Raw genomic sequence first — 6,794 nt, 5'->3', positions numbered from 1 at the left:
AGTCTTGATAGGATTCTAAATCCCTGCCTTGGAACGAAGCACTTATCAATATGTTCTTTCGGTGAGTTTCCTTCTTATTTGTTGCTCCATGTTTCCTTTCGTACCGGTTCCCTGCTGCCGCCACCAAACTTCTTCTGTCTCACATCTATACATTCAGGGTCCAACCATTTGGAAAACCTAACACTTCTAATAATTACCCCCGGTATTAATATAATAACTCAAAACAACACACTAATAAAATATGTTTCTACTTCAAACTGGTAGCCCTTTGCTCCAATCAGTAGCAAAAAAGTAGCTCTTAGGTTTAAAAAGATTGTCGACCAGAGGTGTAGAGAATGATCGAAAGAGGGAAGACACTGAAACATAATTGTACTCACCGGTAGGGTTACTTTAACCGGATTACTTTCAATTACTTTGGGATTACTCAAATACCAAATATGCTAATAAAAGACAAAAGAAACTAAATATGAATAAAATTACTAAATTTTGTTCAGGCTTGGGGAGTAACGGAATACATGGAATGGCAAAAATGATGTTGGCAAGCTGTTTGGATTTATTTTCATTTTGTTTCAGTCGCATTTTAAGTTAGTTTTGCTGGAGATCAAAGCCAGGAGAGAAAGCTTACCATGTGTTGTGAGTCATCATTGTATTCATATTTAGTTTTTGTTTTTTTATTAGCATATTTTGTATTTGAGTAATCCAGTTAAAGTAACCCTACCCAACCCTGCTCACCAGTTTAAGCCGGTGCTTCTCATTTATTTTCAGTCATGCCCCCTTGGGAAAAAGAGAACGTCTCGCGTCACCCCAAGCTAGTCTCAGCTACTGCTCAATTGTATACACTTGCTGGTTAACTGAAGCAGGAGTCACAAAGCGGGATGAGTTTTAGCAATATTAGGCACAAAGGATGTAGGTTGAGGGTTTACCATAAGTCTCACATGAAGTGGGGAAACATTGGTCCTCGGCTTCTTTTGGAAGAGAATATGATTTGCTAGGTTGAGCGATCGTTTTTCATTTTAAGTGATCATAAAATATTGGTTGGGACAAAACAATGATTGCTCAATATTATTGCCCACACACGTCAAATCTATGACCAGGTTCGGCATGTTTTCTTGGAGAAAAATTCAAGCTACATATCGGCTTCATTGGTGTGGAATGAGTTTAGGTAATTTTTTGGCTTCCTGCTGTCGCTGCCGATGTTTTAGACACATTAAGAAGACTGGTCTTTCTAGTCTCAGGCTCCACATGCAATTCAGTAACTTAGGAAAGAAAACTAGAGTGTCTGGAAAACACAAGCTTTGGGACACTATTCATGCAAAATGTTTTTTTACAGCAGTTTGAATGGCAATTTATTGCCAGAAAAGTGCTTTACCAATACATTTGATTTGATTTGACAACCCACACAGAAGTTAGCTGCAATCGAACCCGGAACCTCTTAACTGTGAGACTAAACAGTCACTACCGTGTCACGAATTTAAAGGTTTATTCTAATTATGTGGCTCGTAGAACAGTGTAGTTTACAGTATTCGTTGTTTAACAAGTTCCGTGACGGTCATTAACAAATAATTAGGTGGAATGAATCATTTGAATATGTATTTTCAAATAACTAATTCTGATTCAGTTTCCTTACGATTATGCCTTTCACAATCCAGTTCAGCCTGAAGACTTTATTAATGTTTTCCTACTATAATACAACGTGTGATTGTCTTAAAAATATAGAATGGGCAACATTTAACAGCCGCACCAACCTAACTTTTTGTTAAACTACCACAGCATTACATTGTATATCCTGCATCAGCTCAATTAGTGCTTTGAGCCTTCTCTCGCCTGAATTCGATTTCATACCCTGTTGTGGTTTTCAGAGCAGCTCTGACATTGACAAATGTTTCTTTCTTGCTTTGCACAATAGAGATTCTGACTGTGCATATCAATCATCCAAGGATAACATCGGTGCAAGTAACTGTTCTCCTCTGTGCCGGAACTTAACTTAAACTCGCTGGTATAACTCGTATGTTTTAATTGCTAATAGTTATTTCATTCAGAGGATGACAAAAGAGATTTTAATTCCAAAATGGACACTTTGCATGTCCTTGATAGTTTAAATTGAAATTACGAATTGGTTGACTGTGCATTGTACCTGTTTGACTGTTGTCGGATTAGTCTTTTTTTGGGGATATGCGTGACTTAATGTAACAAGAACTGGCTGTATACCGGTGATAGATAAGCTTGGTGGTTGTCACAAAATGATTAGAGCAATTAGATACACATTCGTTCACAGACATCGCCCTCTAAGTTTCAGATCAATCTCAGAGATGCATCGACCATGAAGTAGGGAAAGCAATTCCTAATGCTTGTAGAATTAGTGAAGTTCAATACCTAAATTACCAAACGAGGCATCTAGCTGAGTTTAAGCACTGCTTGCTTTTTTTTTGCGTCATTAATTTACTTTCTCTTACTGATTCTCTGTGTAGTTACATCAAACAGAACCCCATGGTAATTTGACATTTTCTATTAATTAAATATTGATTATCATGCATCAACGCCGAAAGCGGCACACATCCAGTCCATATTGTATTTCAGTCTTTTATCACAACTCAAATTGGGTCGAATGTACTGGCGGTAGCATACGCTGACAATTGCAATTTTATTTTACGTTTTATCAGAGCTACTGGATTCATGTCAAGTATAAATTGAATTGTATAAAATCGAATGGTCAGATAGACGAAAAAAAGAGTATACATATGCACTTTCTGCAATATCTATGTCAATATTATTATGCTCATAACACTATCTTGTTTTCTTAATCATTGGAAAAAAATTGATCAATTGATAAAGTCAAGCTATCGTCTCTCCATGACTAGCATTTGGTGACATGTTTACCGGACCTGTAGGATGCAATTGTAATTGGAACAAAAATGAAGACAAACGTACACTAATTGGATTTTTGTGTGTTTTGATATTAAAGTTATGTTAAGGAAATTTTAGTGGAAAGAATCAATATGTCATCCTCCGCAACACAGAAAGAATTCTTGATCCAGCAGATTGGCTGGTGACCATAAGGAAAACGCATGTACACACCCAACCAATTTTTCAACATAGATGCTTTCTAGTTTCTATGTGTAAAAAGCGCATCGTAGTTTATAATGCTCATAGCGCTGCAGGCAAGATCAGAAATAAAAAGGCTGTTGGAGACCATATTGTAGATCTACTCCGAGGAATATTTGGTTGAAAAAAATTAAAAGAAACATCTAAAGTAGGTAATGTGAGGGAGGGAACAATTTGCCTTAATATAGAAGTAAACCCGCTGGGTGGCGGATTATTAGTTATACCCTACAGACAGCCCTTTTTTTTTCTTCATATCGATGTTTATTCTCAGCAAATTACTCTGTATGGTGCCTAACGCGGCGGCAAGGCAGCTAGGTGGTTAGCGCCGCAGCCCCAGGGTGTGGAGGTCCAGGGTTTAAGTCCAGCTACTGCAGCCTTCCTGTGTGGAATTGGCATGTTCTATCACGTGACTGTGTCCTCCCACATTCTGAAGACGTACATGTCCGGTTAATTGGCCAGTGTGAATGAGCAAGAGTTGTACGTGCCCTGTGACTGGCTGGCAACCAATTCAGGGGTGGCCCCTGCCCACTCCCTGGGACGGGCTCAAGTCCCCTAGTGAGGATAAGAAAATGGATGGATGGGTGCCTAAAGCAACAATTGCTGCATAGTATCACATAGACAGTTGTCAGTATGCCATGTACAGTGTTTTCATTTATTGACGAAGTAAAGCTAATTTTCAAGATGCTTAAGGATGCTCGCTTGAGTCCCCATTAATGTGTCAAGTCAAAACTCACCTCTTACACTAAACCATTGCTTTTGGTTGCATCATCTATGTTTACCAGCACACACACACTATTGGATGTATTGTTAACAAACTAATGTAAGCTAGCTTGTTTAATTATTGCTGTGTCCGAAATCTCCCCAAACCAAGACACAAATAACTGATTATTTTGAAGTTGAGCTCTTTGGCATTGATTCAATTTACTATTTTCTATTTTTTTTTTTTATACAAATGAACTAATGTACCACACAAAACATCCGTACAATACAATGACATAATACATAAACTGTCATGATTACCGATATGAATCACCTGTGCCCGCTCCTTTGGCGGCAACTGCCTCGCACTCTGATTGGCGCCCTGTCCCTATGTAAACCCATTCCTATCTGTCCTCTGTTGTCAGTCCGTCTGCAAAGCTGTTAACACTAGTCAGGGTCCAAAAAGGTTTGCCATCTGTTTTTACTCCTGTCTGTTCCCCGGCTTCAACCCGTTTTTGATCCTGACCACTTCGTCTCTCCTGTTCCGGCTTTCGACCTCTTTTGTCCCCAACCATATCTATACTCCTTTCCTGGTTTACGACTCTCTTCTGACCTTGACCACGTTTTTGCTCTCAGTCCCGGGTACTGACCCGTTTCCGTTCCCGACACCGCCATCACTCGACACGGAAGATCCACTTCCACGTTCAGAGTGACCTGCTTCCCGCGTCCAGCAATCACCGGATAGTGGACGCAACCCTTTCTGCATCTTCCAATAAAACATGTGAGAAACGCAACGCAAGTGCGCCCTGTCTCTGTTCTGGTGCTGGCATAAACATGTGTCCAAGGGGAGTAGAATAAAGCTAAAACTTTTTTAACTGCCTACCCCTGATTCTTTTTTTTTTTTTTTTTCTTGCAGGAATCAAAACCAAATAACAGAACACTACCCCGCGAAAGGAAAAACAAAATAGGATATGACATTTCAGAACCTGCAACACCCAAATTAACTCTATTCATCCATTCTCTGCACTGCTTATCCCCACAAGCGTCGTGTGGGTGCTGGATCCCATCCCAGCTATCCTTAGGCAGGGGGCAGCCAGAACTGGTCTTCAGCCAGTCGAAGGGCACACAGAGACGACCATTCATACGCTTATTCACACCTAGGGACAAGGTGGACCTGCCAATCTACTTGACATGCATGTAGGCACGGGGAGAACATGCAAACTACAAACATGGAGGCCAGTTGCTGGAATGAACCCCGGACCGTAGGGCCGACACAATAACCACTCATCTGCCGTGCCACCCCAAAGTAACTCTTGATATATTAATCCTCTTTAGTGAATGTATCAAAAAATATAGTGCATATTTTTTTCATAATAGATAGATAGATATAGATAGATAGATAGAGATAGATATAATTTGTAAACTTGTGATAAAAGTACTGTAAATGTATGCTTTTCCCTTACGATTCCCCCATCCCAATACAATAAACTATAAGATTATACATGTGCAAAAGCTTGAAGGACCTTGATAAAATGTTAGTGAAAACATTGAGTCTTCAAATATTAATATTACTGTCTGTGGTGTCAAAAATTAATTTTATTGGCTTTATTCTCAAGCTTCACTTGACACAAGCACACGACGAATGGGATCAATATGTGGCAGAATCGCAACGTTTCAACCAGGGGCAATATTAAAAACAGAGCCTTGGGGGTGCTGAGCAGCATGGGCAAATAAAAACCCGAGGGGCCACACGCAGGCCGTCAGTCGTCTTCATCTGGCCTGCCAAATAAAAATTGTCAAAATATAATGACCATATGTATAATAGTAAATATCGATCTAGTAATAAACTTTTTTTTTTTTTTTTTTTGGTGCAGACTTTTTCCCTCATTTTCCTTTTGTGTATCTGCGACCATAATACTGCAAAAATACGACAAATCTAAATATCAAATGCGGTGCTTGAAAACGGACCTAATACATTTTGTCTTTATTCTGATGAGAAAATAAATACTCAAAATTCGCATCGAGTAATACTATGATATAAACATAACACAGAAATATTTCAACATAAATACTACAAGAATGCAACTACAGTAATCCTAAAAATACTAAAGAAATGCTACGAAAATACTAAAATGGATATACTTTTAGATAAATACTATAAAAATAACACTAACACAAATTCACTGATGCATAATTATTACAACAGAACTACTACGAAAACTGAACCATGGAAATATTACAAAATAATACCCTAAAAATACTAGAAAATACTTCAAGATAAAGTACGGTTATACAATAAAAATAATTCAGGAATATTGCAAAAATCTGACTCTGGAAATACTATTATAACACAAAACTACAACCAATGTAATACTACAAAAGTACTACACATATACTACAAATATTATATTATGGGAATATCACAACAATGCTATAAAATCATGGCTACAGAAATACTACATTAATACTATGGATACACTACAACAATTCTATGACAAAAATACTTGTACAGAAATACAACGATGTGTTGCTAGGAATCAAATGGATCGAACCGTTTCAAGGCAGTGGAGTAGATCCGACAGTGTTGTTCACATCATTGTTTTGATTTCCTTTTGTTTCTAGAAACAATATCTGGCATTTTTAATCGCAGTCTGGCAGATCCTGTCTTTATGAGGGAAAGGGGGTTAAAAAATGCTATAAATTTTGGGGGTGCTTTGGTGTAATTTGGGGGCGCTTGAGACTCACAAAAACGGGCATGTTACATCCATGGTTTCAACAATGTTTCGGAACGGCTTTTTGGCAATATTGCACAACCCTTACGTTACCAACGGTATCACGATAACACTGTATGTAACATCCCACATGCTGACATTTCTTGTGTAAATACCATGTAAATTATAACTATAGCTTTATCCCCCTTGTTTTATAACCTTATCTTCTCTGTTCCTTTATCTTCTTGGCTCATACCTCACTGTGACTGTGTAAAACTGGAG

General features: G+C 38.4%; 1 long non-coding RNA gene across 1 annotated transcript; it reads left to right on the top strand.

Moving 5' to 3' along the window:
- LOC148369070 (uncharacterized) lies at window positions 1-5,472 on the top strand. The gene is made up of 3 exons (XR_015849871.1): window positions 1-61; window positions 4,438-4,582; window positions 4,718-5,472. It is a non-coding gene; the product is annotated as an uncharacterized LOC148369070 (long non-coding RNA).
- The last annotated feature ends 1,322 nt before the right edge of the window (window positions 5,473-6,794 follow it).

The sequence above is a fragment of the Urocampus carinirostris genome, chromosome 3 (genome assembly GCF_059441175.1).
Source record: "Urocampus carinirostris isolate Australia breed hairy pipefish chromosome 3, RoL_Ucar_1.0, whole genome shotgun sequence".
Lineage (NCBI taxonomy): Eukaryota > Metazoa > Chordata > Actinopteri > Syngnathiformes > Syngnathidae > Urocampus > Urocampus carinirostris.
This window is presented reverse-complemented; position numbering and strand designations above follow the sequence as displayed.